General features: G+C 46.6%; 1 long non-coding RNA gene across 2 annotated transcripts in view; it reads left to right on the top strand.

Annotated features, from left to right (window-relative positions):
• Positions 1-20556, top strand: part of LOC130154255 (uncharacterized) — a 49983-nt gene that overhangs the window by 13849 nt on the left and 15578 nt on the right. For both annotated transcript variants that reach the window (XR_008823656.1, XR_008823655.1), the window contains exon 4: positions 18748-18901. This is a non-coding gene — a long non-coding RNA (uncharacterized LOC130154255). The remainder of the gene's footprint in view (positions 1-18747; positions 18902-20556) is intronic.

Here is a 20556-nt window from a genome sequence, read left to right as displayed (position 1 = left end):
TTTTTCTAGGGGTTAGAAGCTGCCATTTGTTTTGTTTGTTTGGGTCAAAGCTGTGGGGAAATAGATCCACACAACCACTGTGAGTATGAGAGGTGGTTGGCTGGCTACTAAAAGCGAAATGGGTGCTAGCTTCCTTCAGCCCTAGTCCCATGCTCTTTACAATTAAAAAATGCTTTTGGGTCACCAGTGTTAGATCTATTTCTTAATCTTCATGTCTTCTTTCTGCGCACTTTGCTTGCTTTGTCTGACGTAGCTTAAGATCTTCAGTGCAAAGAGAGCATCTTTTATCTCTATAAAGTGTCATGCAAACTTGGGGTGGTATGTAAATATTTAATAATAATATTAGTGATGGAGATTAGAGTCCTGGAGGAGCGTGTCTCCTTCTTCGCAGATGCAGAACATACAGTGGAGCTTTTTGTTTGTTTTATTTCCCTGGTGAGCTCATCAGTTTTCCAGTTGTCCCTGTCATCATCTCGGTAAGGTTATCAGGACACACTAATCTTGACCAGGAAAGGCTTAAATAGAACCGGGCAAATAACTGCTTTTTCACCTGAGGCTTTGAAAAAAACTCCCATAAAATACAGATTTCCTTTTTTTCTTGTTAGCAAAATGGAAAACTGGGGAAGAGGGCATACTGTCTTACCATTTCAGCCATCCTAATTCTGAAAAGGAAATTAAATGTCACTTCAAGCATTCTCCAAGTCACATTTCAGAACAGGAAACAGAAACTTCTAATTTACAAAGTATCAGAAAAAACCCACCACACTTTTTGTGGCTTTTCTGAAGTGCTTGGTTTTGGACAATACCTGTTGCTTCATTCAGTTCCTACCCTTGGCTAGATGTAGCATCTTGAGACCACCCTGCTGCAGTGCCCGCTGGCCCTTTGGTGCCAGGAGCTGTGCCGTGGTGCCTGCCGGGCATCCAGGGAGGGCTCCTCCAGTGGGATGGGGGGGCACCTCTGCGGGGCATTGCTCCCTGCCACCCACAGAGGCTGGACATGCGGCACGCCTTGGTCGCCTCTGGGTAAACTGCTGCACTGGTATGGTACCTATATCATAGAAGGGCTATTCACAAAAACGTTTTCCTTTAGCTTGGGATAAGCTTCAGCTCTCAAGGGTCCTTCAGGAGTGAAGGGCTGGAGAAATCAACTTTTGTATTATTTTTAACACTTATTTCAACAATAATATTCTTTGACCTTGCAGAGTAGAGTTGTTAAGAGCCTTCTGCTGATGGCATGCTGCCCCACTGCGGGGGCTGCGAGCAGCCCTGTGGCCAGGCGAGGTCTAGGGGGAAAGTGTCCAGAGGTGCCCAGAAAGGCGACATGTGAGGTCTCATGCTGCTGGAGCTGGTGGGAGAGAGGGCTGCCTGGAGGGTCTGTGGCGGCAGTGGAGGGGCTTCAGGGTGCTCAAGCCTGGGGCAGCATCGCCGGAGGCAGGCTGCGAGAGGCTCAGAGCCATCCCCAGCACTCTGCTCATTGACCCGTCTTACTTCTTCCTTTACAGTAGCCTAAATAATTAAAAGAAGGGTTTGGCTATATAACTAGAATCATTTTATAGGAGGGGTTTTATGGCATACCTTACTTAAATCTTATATTTTCTAATGATTGTAGCCAATAGCAATTAATTTAAAATAATTAAGATAAATATACACATCAAATTGCCAAGCACAATATTTTTCTCATTCATTTATGACTTAATAGACTTCAGTGTATATGTTCAGTCTTTACTAATTGCACAGTTGATAATTCTTTATGACTTTGAGGAGTTCAGTGTTTTCTATCTTTACTTTACTGGCTGCATCCTCTTAGCATAATCATAGTCTTAATTTTGCTTAACTTATGCTAAAGCAAAATATGGATCTAAACCACAGGAGGCAAATAAAACACGTCATTGTACAGTTTGCTACATTTTATAAAACCATTTTACAACATGAACCATCCACCCGTTCTGTTCAATGGAGTAAATGGGATCTAACCATGCTTTAAGGACTGCGCTCATCTTTAAGCTGATTAGTTTATATCCTTATTACAAAATGCAGGCATCTATACCAGGTCTAACATCTAATTTTATATACAATTAAACGGGCAAGCCCTGCTGCCTCCAGCATAACCATTTCATTGCTGTTATTTACCTTGTGGCTGCCCGGGCAGGCTCAGAGCCCCGTTTTGCCCATTGCCACCCAGTGCAGCACAAGCCTTGGTGCGGAGGCGGCCCTTAGGGTCCTGGCTGCCATGGGCAGGATGGGACGGAGATGCAGAGAAACCCAAGCTCATGGCCCGGAGTCAGTGGGAGATCGGGGAAGGCCAAGCCTTACGCCAGCTGGTTAGCAGGGATGGTGGGAAGGTGGAGGCAGCGGCTGGTGTGGTGCGGAGTTGGTGGGTGGGCAGGGGCAGAGAAGTGCTGATTTGGGATGCCGGAGCAGGCTGTGCCCATGTCCCTGTTGTGCCGGCGCTGGGGAATGGTGCCTGTGCTCGAGGCAGGACCCGCCTGAAGGCTGTATGGACAGGGCAGCAATGTGGGGCTGGGGTGCTTGTGAGGCAGCTCTGGAGATGGGTCTGGTGGGGCCGAGCACTTCAGGGGATGCCGTGAGGATGCAGCAGTGTGGCCACAAGCAGGAGCACTCTCCTGCCCAGGGCACCCACATGGCTGTGCATCTTCCCTGCTCTGCACCAGGCAACAGGGAAAGCACACTGTGCCTTATCCAAAGGTTAATGCTTAAAAAAAGTCCCCCAAACTCACAGCTTTTTACTTCCTTCTCCCCAGAGGGAAGTGGTGCCCAGCATCACTGCCTGAGCCAGCATCGTGCCGGTGGTCCCCATGCCCCAAACCCTCCAGGGCAAGGAGGAGACAACCGGGGCTGGCACACGGCTCAGCTGCTGAAGGGTGGCCAGGAGCCCATTTGCTAATGGTGCCTGGTTAAAACCCCCAGCTGGTACATGGCTTTAACCAAGCACAGTGCTGGCAAGGCAAGTGAGAGGGGCTGCCTTCCGTGTGAGGGCTCTGCTCGGCCCCCCGATTAGGGGAGGAAAGCTGTGGTTTTCAGAGGCGGTCAGGTTTCCTTCTGTTGCTCGCTTTCTCTTCTTCTTCTTCTTCTTCTTCTTCTTCTTCCCCCTTTTTTTTTCTTTTTTTTTTTGGGGGGGGGGGGGGGGCGGGAAATTGTGTTTAACACTTGTACAATTTGGTGAAATTACAAGCCTGAGAGGACAGAGAGAGAAGCCAGTCTGTTTAAAAAATAAAAAGAGGACATGATTACTTTGCTAAAGCCGTACTTTCTATTTTCTCTTCCAAAAGAGACAAAGGGAATAAATACTTAAAACCCAGTGGTGACGACAGTGAAGCAATCATGCAGTTGCTGGATACCTTTGTCTCTGGGAGGCATGTAGTCATTTTTACATGTCTGCCACTGGGTGTCAAACCTTTCTTTTCTTCCCCTTTCCATTTTGGATGGCCAAACTGATTATCTAAAATAGAAAATTAGCACACAATGGCTTTACTCTGTGATACCCCTTATGCAACTAATGGGCAAAGCTTGTTAATTGGTTGTAAATGCCAGCAGGTTGCCAAGATAATACTTCAGAAATAAGCGGGTATTCTGATAATTACAGCAATCTTCATCTATAAAAGCTTAAGTAGATGAAGTACTGGCTGGCTTAAAACCAAGATTTATCCCGCTGCACTCACATTAAAAGAAAAAATAAGATGAAAACAATAATGTAGCAAAACAATTATATAGCAGGAAGCGTTGTAGGTTTTAGAAATTGTGAAAACTCAGAAAGTAAAACAGTGCTGTAATAACCAGTTATGGAAAAATAGGCCATTTACATTTGTGTATAATTAAATAGTAGGCTATGCAATTTCACTTTTTAAAGTAAACTGCCTTTTCCTTTTTTTATAGGGCAACGTAGCCATAATTGCTGCATTAAAGCTTTAATGAAAGAAAAAAGCAGCAGATCAAGATGACATGTAACATCCACATTTGTACTGTGGCATTCTGCTTGTTTAGTAATGGGAAGCTACTGAGGAGATTAAAATTGCCGAATTCTTCATAGGTTTTTTTCCCGAAAATTGCTATAGGAAGATGATTCAAAGTCTAAAATACATACAATTTATTTTTCTACCTTCAGTCCACAAGGATTTAATGGCTTTCCTAACTCTCAGAGTGTCTGAAGAAATACAGTCTTGCAAAAGGGGAATATTATTTCAGCTCATCAAAATTATCAAAAGTAAGCTCAAACTTGAAGCATGGAGGTCTAACCTCACATTTTAGACTATTAGTGCAAGTCCTGAATACTATTTTTTAACTCAGTGTTGCTTTTCAGCTTTCCTGTCGGAATTATCAACAGGTTGATATATAATCTTGTTATTTGGCATTTTGAGAAGTTCCTTTTTACGTTACAAACCGCAAAGCACCGTAAAGCCAGGCTCAGCTGTGTTAAAGCTTCAAAATAAGGGTGCATGCTTTCAAACCAGATTTTTGCCTAGAATAGTAAAATAGAAGAGTTGACATTGATGGAGGAGAAAGCCTTTTATTTTTTTCTTGACCTCGGGCATATCTCATAGACTGCGTTGAATCATTGATGCCTCCTGTGAGCAAGTGAGGCAGGTTTTGGCAGGAATGGCTCAGAAGCAGGAGGAGCGTGGGGCAGTGCCAAGGGGCTGCTCTGCCCAGGCTCCCAGGGGGGAAAGGCAGCGCTAAGCTGAGACACCCCTCCTGCCGGGTTGCAGGGCAGTCCATGTTGCGGGCTCGCACATTAGAGGAGTCCACACCTGGTCTGGTGCTGCTCTGCCCGGAGCATTTGCCCAGCCTTGCCGCCTCTGTCGCAGCGGGGTCAGACCACGCGAAGGCACAGGGGCTGCACCAAAGCTCTTTCCTGGTGGCTAAATGCACATGCCCAGCATGGCCCCAGGTGCAAGGTGTGAGTCTAGCTCATGCTGGATTTTTTCCACTTGTGGAAAATAGGCTGTGATGTGCCCTGCAGTAGGGTCAGCCCAGTGGGATGTGGGTGGATGTGCTGGAAATAAGGCTTAATCACGTCATGCAATGGAAGGCTAGACTTGGATGTGTACATTGTCTCACGGTAGTCTGCTTGCCAAATATTTGATGAAGGGACCTTTCCTGTCTGTGGTCATGCAACAGTAACCTGAAATCTTCTCTCACACGTTATCCATAAAAAAAATAAAAAGAGCCCATTGGGCAAATGGGGACAACTTGCTGTGCCCACTAACCCCTTACATTTTGGCAAATAAAGAGGTGCATCATGTTACCTAAAGCCCTCTGGGGAAATGAGGTGTGGGAGCCTGGGGCCACTGGGGGAGCGGGGTGCAAGGCCAGCCCTGCCCCTCACCAGCCCACGGCCCCATGCCATGTAATGGACTTTCCTAGTTAGTACATAATATATGGCACTTGTCCGAAGTGTGGCTGCAGGAACCAGTGGAGGAAGACATAACGTGATGAGATCCTTTAATGGATCTGTCTCCCTTGTCTTCCAGGAACAAAATAAATAGAAGACTTTTTCAACCGGCATGTATTTCCATTTATGTTTTAAAAATTCATGAGCATAGGTTTCATATGATGGTGTAGTTACTATGGTAATTGTTTATTAATCTGGAGAAGGTTGGTAATTACCACAGTTCAGTTTATATAACTCAAACCCACAGTTAAAGTATGGGTATGATTTCTTTACGCAACCATCTTTTAGACAACTTTTTTTTTAATTATTTTTTTTATTTAACAGAATATGCATTTTCCCCTCTCAGTTCTACTTTTATCCAAGTGCGTACATTTCTGGAAGTGTAGAGAGAGTGTAAAAATGAGAGAGAGAAGCTTGCTCAGAGTTGGCAGGCCAGGGCAACCAGGAAAAAATGTGCAGAGTTAAGTAGCAGGTGCCTTTGGGATATTTTTTTAATTAAAAAAAATATATCTTTCTCTTTTCCCCAGAGGAGGGCTCATTTGTGGGAAGGCACTAATGGACAGAGGGAAGCAAGCAGCAAAACGGGGACATTGTGGGAGCCCCCATGTCCAGCCCAGGACTGTCCCCCCAGCTGAGCACGAGGCTGAGGGATGCAGGGCCAAGGGGGACATGTGTGTATCACCCCACAGCTCTGGTTGTGCGTGGGGTGACACATGCACAGAGGACGAAAAGTGCAAGAGCTGGGTTAAGGTGAATGTCTGCCTGCATTTGCTGGTTGTTTGTTTTTTAGGGATTATGTGTGGTTTTACTAACGGAAAATGCAAGAGTGGCAAGGCGCCTGCCAGGTACACCATGGCCCTTGGGGAAACCCTGCTGCCAGCTCTCCGCAACCCTGCCAGCCACCTGGGGTCTGTGCTCACCTTTCCTGCAGAAACTTAATCTAAAACCTGGGTTTTTTCATTCAAAAATTGTGGGGTTTTTATTTCAGATAGGCACTACCAATCCTATTGCAGGGCAATTTTTTCACACTGGACACTGTGGTGATGCTCTCCATAAACCCAGGAAGCAGAAAATGTGACATTTCAGTGATTTTTCATTTATCTAAAAGCTCTTTTCTCCCAGAAAGTGAAAAATTTTGCCCACTGCGGATCTTTTTCCTCTGTTGATTCTAGTTCGGAGACAATTAATTGCCATCAGTTCATTCAGTAATGACCCATAGGAAACCAGAAGCAGCCCTGTGCATGGGTGACCCCTCCTTGCCTGTCCCCGCTTTGCTCCCTGTTGGCTTGTGCGGCTGGTGGGCTGGAGAAACTCCCTGGCCGGCCTGGCTCCATTGCTGAGAGATTCACATTATTTATATGGAAAAAGTGCAGGATGCCATCTCCCCACTCACTCTGCCTGCATAAATTGTGCGTGTTTATTATTCATCGTAACACAGCACATTCTCTGTTTCTGTGTCACTTGTCACTAATCACTTATGCATCTGATGTGCGGATCCAGAGCAGGTTCCTAAGCATTCTTGGCTTTGAAACATAAGATATGCATGGGTAAGAGTTTATCCCACCCCCAAAATAACAACTTTGATACATTTTCAAAAGGGAAAGTGCATATGTTACAGTACTCAGGAGCAGCAATAACCAAACTAGCTGAGAAGTGACACGGACTTGGGTTATTTTCTTGTTGGGTTTTTTTCTTTTTGGGTTTGGTTTTTTTTGGGTCTCTCTTTAGTATTTCATGAAAGTGGTGTAAAAATCTTAACATTTGAATGCCACACGCTTCGCTCTGCCTGTGAGATAAAGGACATTTCTCTAAAAGAAACATACGCTCCTTGTTCCTTGTTTTGATTCTCCGTACAGCTTGTCACAATGCATTTACATTTCTTCCATACATTTGGAATTGCAACCCGAGCTGTGCTTTTGAGGAAGGGATGCAAACTCTTTTCTTCCACTTTTCGGAAGCAGTTGGGTGCTGCCTGAAGCCTGCCACACGCAGGGGCCGCACGCTGCACGCTGCCAGCTTCTTCTGCCACCCGCTGCCTCTCACCCCAGCGGTCCCTCTCGAGGTACTGGGCCACCACCTGGGGAAAGGCTCTTTCCTGGCGCTTTTCCCACCCCCTTCCCCACCTGGTTCCCAACCCATAAAAGCCGATTGCCAAACCTCAGTGGACGGCGGCACTGTGTCTACCCAGGCTTTTCCCCCCACAATTCTTCCTCCTGTCCCTTGTAGCCTCTGGGAAATGCCAGAAATCACTCTTCCCTTGCCCAGATCTGCTCTGGGAAGCACAGTGGAAACACTGGAAGCCCTGGAAACCTTGTGTTTAAGACACTGCCTTTCCCCCTGACCCCCCCTTCTCATGGCATTGGATGAGCGGCTGTTAATGGTGTGAGGCTGGGGATGAAGACCTGATGCAGCCCCAGAGGGGATAACGCCTGTTGGGAGAGAGCTGGTCTCGTGGAGTCTGGCTATCACTGTGAAAAATGGTCATTCAGCCGGGAAAATCCCATCTATCAAATTAAGAAGATGGAAAAAATTCCTGCATTTTCCAGTGGTTGGCCTAATCCCTCTGTAATGCTGCAAACCTGGCATCCACAGCCAGTGATGGACCCATCTACAGGTCTAAGGAGCGTGAGCTCCTCCGTTGGACATCTGGAATAGATGGCTGTGCCATATGCACATCAGGCTGTGACCCACCTGCACCACAGTCACCTCCAGTAGAAGATCTGTGGTATTGGCCTGACCTCGTGGGAGGGCAACATGTGGACCAGCTGGCAGAACAGTAGCCTGGCTGACCTGTATTTACCAAATTTTACTTTTTTTATCACCAAGCTTCCACAAGCTAGGAATTATTTACTATGGAAATACTGAAAAAGTCACAAAACTGGTCAAATTGTATGATGGGAATGTTTTCTTCTCCAAGACTGCTGAAATAGATGACTCCTTACCAACCTCCCCAGCTGGAAACACAGGGGTTTCATCCAAGGAGACAGATAACTTTAATTGTGCGTTGCTCTGCTGATATCTGATGGGAGCAATCTCAGCAGCAACCTCCAATTGCAAGTCCTCCTTCTTGAGTGAAGTCAGCCCTATGATAACACCAGAGAGGCAGCTTGAAATTAGGATACAGGAAACCAATGCCAAAAATATGTCAGCTTGGAAGGTCATTAAGAATTATCCATTTGTGCATGTTTGCATGCCAGCAGTACCTTAAGTCATTACCTTGGAGGGATAGATTTGTCTAATGAACATATGAATTAACAATACAAAATTGTGATCGATAAATCAAATAAGAATTTACAATCTGGCAATGAATCTAACCCGAATGGAGTTTCACTGGATGTGAATGTGAGAGGAGCTGTTGGTGTTCTTTGCTAAAAATGACTCTCGGTGGTATTTTTCCACTTCATGACACCACAGTTGTAGGTAACTGATCTAAAAACCAGCCTGCCTGTACCTCAGGCAGAGACAAGTTGTTCTGAAGCTCTTGGCTCACCATTTCCAGTAGTTATTTTTTTAAACCTCTCCACCTACACCTTTATTGTTGGTTTTTGTTTGTTTTTTTCTCTAAAACTCAGCTTAGAAATTGACCTAGACTGGTACTGGCATAAAAACGAGCAGCTTTTGTATACGAGTTGGTATAGTTCTGGTTAAGTATTTTTAAATTTAGGCACTCAGATAAAAGCAGCTGATGTTTAACTCTGCTTTTCTGCACTAACATAGCTCAGGAGGGAGTTTTGATTTTTGGCTCTGAAAGATAGATTGCATTAGAAGTTTCCTGAGTTGTGGATTATAGCTTCTTCACGTAGAGTTTTAAAAGTCTAAAAGAACAAGAAGTTTAGGTTTAAAAAATGTCTTGTACAGGTAGGCTGGCATTTTTTTTTTTTTCCTTCTAAAGCCTTACCCTCTTAGTGGCTAAGATCAATGCAATATACTCATTGTTTTTTTAAATAAGCTCTTACTGGAAGATGTACTTCATTTAACATTTATGCAATTCTTCACTGCATCTTCATCTTTTTGGCTTGTGTCGTTTTGGGTTTGGAGCACTCCTAGTGTGCAAGCGAGCACCGTCTCTACAAAATCCTGTTAGAGCTGCCACAGTCTAGCTCTTGTCAAACTGCATATTAAAGACCCAGACAATAAGAAAGTACCAAAGGGGTTGTAATGTTTCATTACTCTGTGTGATTAATACCTCCGTATGTGCTAATGAACCAAAGTTAGGTCATAATGGCTTTGCAATATAAGGTTATCGAGGGTTCCATTGATATAAAGGGGTAAGTTCAGCCTCTTGGGTCTGTAGTTCACCAAGTACCACTTCTTTTACAAATTTAGAATTGCCATAGTAAAATCTGCTATGTAGTTGAGGTGGAAATTTCAAGGGAAGTTCATGCTGGATCTTGCTGTTAAAATGATTCGGGCAGTCACAAAATGGGCAAAATGGGTTACTGAAACCATGCCCATAATGACACCAGACAGAAATGGTGTTCATTTGGGGCCCTCCAGTGCACCCCCAGCCATGGAGCACTTCATGAGGGCATCTCCAGTGCTGAAGCACACACGCGCTGGGAGTCAGCCCAGTTCTCCTGCAGCACCTGTGAACCTCAGTCAAACAAAACTCAGCAGATAGCAGTGTCTCTGTTTCCTGGTAACATTTTGTCCAAGTGCCTCCTGACTCATAAACCTCTCTTCTCTTTTCTTCTTTCCAGTATCTAGCAGCTGTTGATTCAAATTTTTTGCACCAGTTTTTTTGTCCTAGATCTGTGCTGTCCAATTTATCACATGTAATTTTTAAAGTGCGAAAATGTCCCAAATGTAAAAATCAGAGTAAGAACATGAAGGTAAAAGCACTGATCTTTGCCACTGTAACCAGGAAATGGAGCACTAAGACTCACTCTATAATTAATGGATGTCATTGTGCCTATGGATTGTATAGATAATATAGCAAAGCCACATTATACAGCTGGCTTCACAACATGTAGGCTTCGAAGGGGAGTGGGAGCCCATCAGAATGGCTCTACCACAGCCAGCTCCTGAAGGTCAACATGGTCATGGACTGTAATCATACTCCTTCTCCTTAGAAAGGGCAAGATTTGGAACATACTGAGTAAGTTTAAAACAAAAAAAAAAAAAAAGGGAGTGTGATTGTAAGTGCGTTGGAGTGGAGCAGCCTTCCTCGCACGAGAGGGGAGGCGGGTTGCACCGGGCTGCAGCCCTGTGGCTCAGAACATTCTGGGGAAGCTGTGCAGAAAAGCATGACACAAGCCTTGAAACATTTAGGGAGGGGGCATGTTATTTTAATATCCCTTTTTGTGCTTAATAGAAAAGGGGTTTGTGGTTAATTCTTTATTATCTCCGACAGCAGTTCTCGCTTCGGCTCCTCTTTCTTTAACTGCCAAGCTAGCATTTTCCTTTTTTATTGCTCCTTTCTTCGAGGTTTGCTTTGGAATAGTGCCAGTTATCATTTCCCATTAGGGCAAATATTGCATCAAACTCATGATTAGGGATTTGAGGGCTTGGGAATATAATTCTCTAACATTTGTCTTTCATTTTCTAAGTCTTTTTCTCTCTCTTTGTACACACATATACGCACACATGCCTGTATAATCTGTGGATATACATATGCATATATATATTTATAGAGAAGGACAAGGGGCGTGCTGCATGTATATAATGGCACAGGTATCTTTACATGTCCGTGAGAGTTTATTTGTATATAAAGTTTAAACCTCTTCGCTTAGACAAAGGAAAAGGGAAGAGCTTTCTCCTCATGTGAGATTTCAGAGGGCTCGGAAGGTTAATAAAGGAGGAGAATAACAGATTTGTTTGTATGTTTTGGGTTAAATACTTCAGTTTTGCAGTGAAGGAAGGTGTTAAGAACACACACTGTGAGTGTGGAGATGAAGCCACTGCTAGGGAGCTGCTACCAGTTTTACCGACCCTACAAAACCAGGGAACAACACTGCCTATTTTTGAACATGCCTTTTATGTACCTTTTTTATTGCCCACCTGCATATATACAGCCACTTCATGTCCAGCACATTCCTCTAATAAAGTAGCAATAAATATTACATTTGTAGAAATTAACTGTTCTGCTGTATTAACATATGCTGCACCACCTATACTGAAGGACTAGATAGATACGTAGCCTCTGATTTGGGCATCCTGAACTGCTCTTAAAAGCTGCCCATTTCTGCTGGTTAAGCAAACAGGCCTAAATGTCCTGAGGCAGACAAGAGGCTGTGCTGGCCATGTGCACTGGTGTGGGCTTCAAGGCATCTGGATTTTGGCTTAACCTGCCTTTGCCTGCACTTCCCTCCAACATTTAGGCGCTGCTGAGATGTTAAAAAATCTTTCCAGCTGCCGCCTATTTCTGATGCTGGCTTGCAAAACCCAACACCCGCTTTCAGTACCTGATGGTTTTTGGGGGATATTTAAAGAATGTATTTTTTTGCTGGTGAAACTTTTCTTACGCCCAGTCTGGGGGGCAGGTGCACTGCAGGTGATCCCCTGCACCAGCTGCCCTTGTGGGGCTGGGGCAGGTGGCGATGCCTGGGGTCTGTGGTCCCCCCATGGGGCTGGCCACCCACCCCATGCTGCCCCCACTGCTGGATATACGGCGCTCCTGAGAGCCAGGCGCCATCCTCCTTACACCCGGCAAATCACTTAACCTCTCAGCACGGCAGCTTTCACAGCTGTTAACATGGGGAACGGTTTTATTTCGCCTCCTCTCGTAAAGAGCATTGCGGCTCCGATCGACCGGGGGCCACAGCATTATTTCCACTTACAGATAAGTTGGATTTTGGCAGCCGGTGAGAGGAAGGCAAGAGCATTCATCTGGGTAAAATCCCCTGGCTGGAGAAATAGCCAACGGGGAAGTTTTATAAGGCAGGCACAAAGCAATATCAGCAATATCCAGAGCAAATCTTATATCAGAGTTGTCATTTTTGCTCTAGCCCGGCAGTGGCTGGCTGGGGATTTGTGGGGTCGGCCGGGAGATTGGAGCAGGCAAGATGCGGAGTGGTGCTGGCCAGCTCAGCTGGGGTGGTGCTGACACTCAACAGCCACCCGACAGGTTCCTAAATACATATATTTCCAGGCAGCCAATTTGTCTGCCTCCAAAAAATTTATTCTTCAAGGCTTGTTCCCATCTGCCAAAAGAAAACATGTCATTTAAAAAAAAAAATATCTAACATTGACAGACAGGAGTGCGTTGTTGAGCTAAAGCCCTATGCTTTTACCTGAGCCAGGCGCCGGCACCGCGTGGTGAGACAGCCCTGTCACCCACATGCTTTATTAACAGTCAGTTTTTAATCGCGCTTCTCCCTGGCAAGCTGACAAATATTTTCCCCTTTACTCACAGTTCACCCTTTCTTTTTCTGACAAATACGGCGCTTACTTCATTTAAATTTTTGCAAAAATGAGCCCAGGCGAAGTGACTCAGTCATTGTGCAGATTAAATACAATGTCACCTCTTTTCCTGCTTGTAGTACAATGGCTGCAAGTTAAAATTATTACCGTAATTTCAGAAATTTATGCTGTAATTTCCACTGATAAACCTGGCTGTGTGTTCCCAGCCCTGCCTGCTTCCTCTGCCTTCCCTGCCTGAAAAGAAAGTCATGGTCCTCACATGGGGAAGCTTCATGTCGTGGAAGGTACAGTAAGCTCCTAGTTATTTTAGAAATCTTAAAGTGATTAAGGCAAAAGGATGGTTAATTATAATATTCTAAAAACACAGCTGCTAAAAAAAAAAGAAGTTTCAAGCAGCCACCAAGTTGTTATTACTGTGTCATCATCTTATGACATACTTGTGGCATATGGGAAAAATAAAAGATTAAATCTCCACCCCCGAACTGCCCCCGCAGGCGCGCGGTCCTGGGACCAGCAACATCTTTAGGAGGGAGGAGGCTCAGCCTGACGCTGCTGGTGAGCACAGGGGTGGCTTCCAGCCCTGCGTTCCCTTCCAGAGCCTAGAGAGCTGAATCTTCTTCTGGGTTTGCAAAACATCAGCTGGGAAAACTGTGGCTAAATCAAGAGCAACCACAGTTTGCCAGGGAACAAATACCCCAGATGTGGCCATGCCAGACCTTTACTGAACTCCCACTCAATGCTTTCATTTCTCACGTGCCGATGAGATAAAAAAAAAGAAGTCATTGCTGGTATTGCCAGTGGGGCTGAAATATGGAGCCCCATAAACATTTTCACATTGCCTCGGTAAAGAGTGGCAGCCTTCTCCCCATGCCCACATTTTTGAGGCTACCTCAAAAATAAATCTGCCTACTAGATGAAACCACAGAATTTTCCCAGAGGCAGCTGGTGCTTTGGGTGGGGAAAAGGTCTCATGCTGCCAGCCTGTCCGTGCCCCGAGGCCAAAGTACAGAGCCCCTTGGTGTGCCATTGAACACTGCAGCTGTGCCTGAGTAGCCTGGGCTTAAACGCATCAAACTTTTCAGAGTTACAAAGACAGATGCAACAACAACTTATGTCCAACCCAGAAATGATGGTTCAGATAATAGAAAAACATCTGTACGAGATGGCTGTATGGGGAGCTGGGCCACTGTTCTTGTTGGCAGAGTTATTCATGCTCACGTGCTTTAAAAAAACAACAAACCTCACTTCATTTTAAAACCAGAGATCTAGCAGGATGGCTTCTAAGCAAGGATCAAGGTGGAGACTGCAGAGGAAACTAGAGGCACTCAAAAGTAGATGATGCTGCAAGCAGTAAGCAGGCGTCGTTGCTGCATCAGCGGGCACAGCAATGTCTGCAGTGACTTGGTGAGGAGAGCGGATTTTTTATGACTAAGGTCTGACCATCCTCTTGTTACAATCAAGCTAATGAACAAGCATTAACCTTTGTGGTGCTACACAATCTATATACAATCTATATACAATCTACAAGTTGTATATACTGCAATATCATTTTTTTCAGTTAGATGAAGGACAGAGGCTACAGCTGTAATGGGGTTTGTACAAAGCCCCGGTTAAAGAAACCACCCACACGGGGAGCACAGTGGAGCATCCTTCATTTCCCAGTATAAGCATCAACTATGCTGATGTGGGAGGAAAGAAAGCATGCCACCCCGTGACAGAGACACTTCCAGCTTGTTATAAAAAATGTCGTTGGAGGTTTGGAAAAATACTGGCCAAAGTCAGCCCCAAACCTTTTTAGGTCTGTCTGTGGCTCATCACAGAGTGCTGGTGTCGCTTGGCATTGCTGCCCTGGCTCTGCATGGGGACTGCCCAGTGCCAGGGGCTGCAACTGGCTGTCACAGCACTCCAAAATCTGGGATGTGCCTGTGTGTGCTTTTCTCCCAACCATGGCTTCCTCCAGCCTCACCGGGGGCTGAGTGCTCCTGAAAAAACGAGCTGGCAGTGCTTGTCAGTGGGATGCACAGATTGGGTCTTAGGACTAAACGAAAGTTTGAGCACCTGGCAGATTACACCCATCCTGAATCTAAACATCTGCAAATATTTAAGATGCAACTGTACAGGAGCTGTAAGAGCTCCTGTGCATGCGTGTGTGCTCAAACTAGTGGCACCTGGTGCAGCTCATGCAATGCAAAAGCTCCCAATTACAGGAGACTCATCCCCAAAGCACTGCAAGGAAACATCCCCAGGAGGACGTGACACACGGACTGGGGTCAGCAGCAGGGTGAGGAGCGGTACCCAGCCTTCACTGCCAGCATGTTTTTCCCCATGCTTGGCCCTCTCCAGCCCTTTCTCACTCATGGAGCACATAGGATGCCATCGTGCACATGTACCCAGCTACCCATATGTAAATGCCTCACCGCCATGGGAGCAGTGCCACTGCCCATGCCACCAGCTGGCCACCTGTGCAGAGCTGCAACCTGGCTGCACGGAGCACAGGGGCTCACTCCCTGGCACCAGGGTTGGTGGGGGCAAAGTGTCCGACACCTCTTCTCTGCTCTCTGCCAGCCACTAGTTTCACAAAAATGACGCAGTGACACTACAGTAACAGCAATAACACCGCCAAAATATTCCCGTGGGCTCTCCGGGCTGCAGCACCCACCAGCAGCCACCTTTGGCCCCACGCCAGCACAGGGGAAGGCGTGCTGTCTTTCTGCTCCTCTGAAAATACACCCACCCGCACTCGTGAGGTTTTTCCCACCACGTCCCACGAAAGGCTCGCCTGAGTACCTTCGCTATCACCATGGCTTGTCTTAACTCAGTGTAACACAGACCAGCTTAACTTTATAGTGCTGGTTTTTTATAGAGGAGCATTTATTTCTTGTACCAACTCTCAAGGATGTTTTATCTGTTTTATATCCCATTGAATCCTCTGTGAAACTGCACTAGTTTACAATAATTTTATTACTTTATTAATTAAACGTTTTCCAACAAGCTAGCTATGGCATTTCTTATCATCAAGGGTTCCATTAGTTTTTAATGGTGTGAGACAAAATTACCATTTACCCACATGCAATTTAAGAAGCATCATTAACACAGAGAAAGCACCAGGTGGGATTTCTAATAGTTACTGTTTCTCATTTTTGTTTTTATTTAAAAGGAATAACTGGTTTTGAGGTTTTTGCTCCAAGGTTGCCAAATCCTTACTTTGTTTTTTTATGTTCAAGATAATTTAAAATAATGTTCTTCTATCTCCTAAGGCTCTTCTCGACACTATTTCACTTACCAGCACATCGCTGGGTTTGTACGCAGTGTCTCGATGCAGCCGGGTGAGTGTGTTGTCTGCACAGTAATCACCAAGAACAAAGACTCATCTGCAGGGGCAGCAAGCAGGGTGTGCGTGGGGGGTGTGCGCGCGCGTGTGTGTGTGTGTGTGTGTGTGCGCGCGCGCGCTGGAGACACCCCCTGGGTTGTGGGGCTGCAGGCGGGAGGCAGCTGAGCCGGGCCAGCCCCAAGCCCGTGCAGATCCCACCTCGCATGGCTCAGAGCCTGGAGGTGCTGCCCATGGGCTCCCACAGAGCTCGGCCCAGGCGCAGGAGAGCGGGCAATGCTCCTCAGCTGCGCTCCCCCGCAGCATCGGGGGCACGCCAGGGCAGGAAGACACAGCCTGTCTTCTTAAAGTTCTTGAGAAACTTTGACACAGACCCTCACACAGATACTGGTTTTCCATGCGAAAGACAACGGAAAACCTATGGTTGCAGTAAATACTTACCTTGAACAAAACAGGAATAATTAAATAGCACCTTAATACTATATTCTACTCGATTAGGCTGACTGTTGACTAATTGCTGACTCAGACCATTTACATGTTAATAAATGTCTGTGTTTAAGGTCCTCCTTGGTTAATTTCTTCTTTTTCATATTTAAAAATAATATGAAGTGGAATCACTGGGCTTTTTCCACTCCCTGCCCCGTGAACTCATTGCTTTTGCTTCCCCCTGTGCCCTCCTGCTGCCACGCACAGGCACAGGCAGCGTGGACCTGCCGCCGACCATCACAGCCCTGCTGGTGGCCGCGGTGGGTCCAAGCCAGGCCTCGCCGCTGAGACGTAGCGCGAGGGTCCAGATGGTGCACGATCCCGCGAACCGCTGAGCGCGAAGCGCGCGGGAGGGTGTTAGGGATATTTAGTGGGATGTGTTTGACAAGGTGTTTCCTTATTTAAAGGGGAGGGGAGGAAAAGGCAGATGGTGTGGCTGTTTCTAATGACATTCCCTGGCTGGGTTTTTTAACAGCAGACATAAGAGGGGCACAGGCACCTGACGCGCCTGTCTGCTCGGCTGCTGGGAGGGAAGGGGACGCTGACAAAACAGGTCCCACCACCATCCCTCACTACCTGTCCTACCTCTTTATTTGCCTGCAGCATTCGCCACACGGCTGTGGCCTGGCACCGGCTGCACAGCTTGGGAGCAGCCACTCGCCTTCCCAGGACCCCACCACCACTGCGTCCCTTCCCATGCCTCCCTCCCTCCGGCCTCATCATGTTTAATTTTCATGCCTCCTCAGCCCGGCGCTCACCTGGGCAGTTGTGCTGGTCTGTGCCGCTGCCAGTGCCGGCTGGCACTGCTGCCTGCCCCACTGGATGCTCTGGGTAGGAGGAGGGGGGTCACAAATGATGTTTTCCTCTTAGAGGTTTTTAAGCTCGCTACAATCAGCAGCAGTCTGATGTTTTTTTTATGGTTAGGAGCATCTATTAAAATAGAAACAAATTTTGTGTTTCCTAAATGGGCAGATAATTGTTCCATGATGAAGAGAGCAAATACGTGCACAGGGATGGCCTCTGCCTTAAACGCATGCCGAACGGAACTTCTGGTCAGATAAATTTCTAATTAATTTGCTTGTGCAAGCCACAGAACAAAAGCTGTAATTATATATTAGAGCAAGAGGTGCAAAAATATCCTCCCACATGCTTTCAGGTTACCCTGCTTCTCGCCTCCAAAGGGGCTTTGGGGTGGCCATCCTGGGGGTGATGGCACTGCAAGCCATGGCGGCAGCCTCCGCAGTAGTCTGACCCCCTGCAGCATCCCCCCATGGCAGGGCAGACCCTGCCACCCCTATGGCAGCCTGCGGCCAGGGACCCCCGCACCTGGGCCAGTGACCAGCAGGGTGGGTTTGGAAGCAGTGCCAGGCGGCTGGGAGCCGGCGGGCAGCACAGAGCGCGGCTGGCACTTTATGCTAATGGTCCAGTCATTATTCCTTTGGAATTCATTACAATCGCATTATTTGGGATTGGCTCATTTGGCGTCACGAATGCATCCATAGGATTTTTTTTGTTGTGACCTAATTAATAATGAATGATTCTATTTTACAGCACTGCTGTACTGGTGCTTTAAAAAGCTGTTTTTAAGGCAGACTTTTAAGACTTACATCAAAGGATGCTGAAGTGGCTTGATTGAGAAACATGCAAGAAAGTGATGTTCAGCTGCTGATGGGCACCAGCTGCACTGGCAGAGGCCAGGCACAGCGCTGCGCCGGCACAACACGGCGCGCTTGTGGCCAGCAGCCCTAAGGCTGGGCATCCTGAGGAGCTGCAGCTCCAGATCTCTCTATATTCAGAGTAAATTTTTTTGCAATGGCAGCTCAGGGCTGACTCTTCTACTGAAACCAAAGTTCAGTACTGACCTTCTCTACTAAACCAAGAAAAATCTTTAACAATGTTTTAGGAAAAGTCTGTCTCAAATTTTGTTGATCAACAATATCTTTGGGTACTGTAAAGCTGTGCAGGAGGAGAAAATCTTCACTGACAGCAATCTTGTTTTACTTAAAAGTAAATATTTTCTTTGAATGTGGCACTTTCTAAAAAAAAAACAAAATCAAACCACCTTATAATTTTTTACATAAAACTCCCAGGAATATTTCAAGAGTAATTTTATTTTGAAAGCAATGAAATGACTTTGACTCTTCTCATTCTTTTTCTTTAGCACAAGAAACTTGGCAATACCTGAAAGAATACAGACACTTCTTTTTCTCCAGGAAAGGTGTCGCCCAGATCTTTTGCCAAGACCCACGTTTAAGCTACCTCGTGCCCTGCAACTGAAAGGCATCAGCTCCATTCCACACTGACCCCCAGCCTGGGTAAGTAAGCGTGACACCACAGCATGGAAATGGCTTTGCCTTTCCCTGCACAAGACCTCCTTGCTGAAAGCATTTCAGTTTGGCAGCAGGGGTGTCAATTCACACTGACGTCTGCCTTAAATTCATTCCTGGAGAGGCAGTGCAGGGAAGTCCCTGTGCCAGCTAAGCAGGTAAATCTGCTCAGTGTTTCTGGATTTTCATAGAGTCGCATCATTTCAAATCTCCCGTGGACCACTGAGCACATTTTACAAACATTTGTGAAAGCCTATAAATTGGTATAACAACACAAGTAGGAGTTTTGTGAATTCAGAGCTACACCTCTGTATCCTGCAAGCGCAGCCTTTTGCACGATGAGGCTGCAAAAGGGCGACGTGCCATTTGGGTTTGGGCACCAAAGGGGCCCCTCTCCCTGCGGGGTGGCAGGACCGGGCATGGCCAGGCTGCAGCTGCGGCTGCCACCGTGGTTTGCTGGTTTGCGCGGTCGGTTTTGCAGCAGGGAGCTGTGCTGTTCCCAGCCGACCCCGGCAGGTGACGGCTGCGCTGCCAGCAGGCCAGCACTGAGACCCATGCTGCGTGGCAGGGCTGGCTGCAGGCAGGGCCAGGGCGTTGCTGGGTGGCTGCGGGTCTTTTCTATGGAGAGTCAAGGGGGTTATTTGCACGCTAAAACTGATCGCTAAGTACTGAGGTGGCTTCACAGCTCTGCCTTCCTGGCAAAACCAGCAGAAAACCACAGCTGCTCTCTCTGCGTCTCCCTATGGCCTTGAATCCAGTGCAAAGCTCATCAGTGAGTTTCATACCTTTGACACGGGCACTGTAGACAACTCCATTTCAGGTTTTTAAGGTAAATCCAATTTAAGGCAAATCCAATGACCTTGTTTCATTTCATTATAATTAATAGTTATAATTTAGGTAATCAACCTGAACTAACAGCAAAACCCATGTCTTGCGGTGGAGTATTTTATATATATTGCTGCTGTTGCAACACATTATGATTTTTCTTTTACGTAGTCACAGTTGGCATTACATCGCAGAGAATGGCTTGTCTCTGCCGAGAGTTTCAGCTCAGCCTAAGACCTCACATTCTTTTTGAACAGCTGCAAGAAAAACTTACGAAGGACTCAGTAACATAACTTGTGACAGCATCGGATGCAATACAGTGGCAGTTCAGTACCTGATTTCTTTCCTGAAAGTTACAGCCAAGAAGGACTGTTAGAAATCTGTTCTTGCTTATCGTGAGACATTTTGAATAGCAAAGGGAAGGGCTCCTCGCCTGCTCCCTTTGCAACCCCCCTCCCCCTGATAGTGCCGCACCAGTTCCAGGTGGGAAGTCCTTCTGGATCAGCAGGACCTCCTGCCCGCGGCCATGTTGGCACAAGCTGCTGCAGGGCTGCAGCCCTGGGCTGGACACCTCCCACACGCTGCCACTGCCTTTAGGTCCTGACAGAGGAAAGCAAAAGCTCTCTTTAAGGCTCGAAGTAACAGCCTTTTGTGTCGGGGTGGAAAACACATGCTTGTGAATTAGGATGTGCCTATGCAGCTTGCTATGTTTGGCCATGTGGTACCCCTTTTCAGGTATAATCCACTTAGGACACTCCCATAGGAGTATTTAGGTCTAGAAGACATGGGTGCCCCCCCTGGGATATGGCAGTTTCCAG

Source organism: Falco biarmicus, chromosome 8 (genome assembly GCF_023638135.1).
Source record: "Falco biarmicus isolate bFalBia1 chromosome 8, bFalBia1.pri, whole genome shotgun sequence".
In the NCBI taxonomy this organism is placed as follows: Eukaryota; Metazoa; Chordata; class Aves; order Falconiformes; family Falconidae; genus Falco; species Falco biarmicus.
Note: the sequence above shows the minus strand (reverse complement) of the source record. Positions and strands in the feature narration are given on the sequence as shown.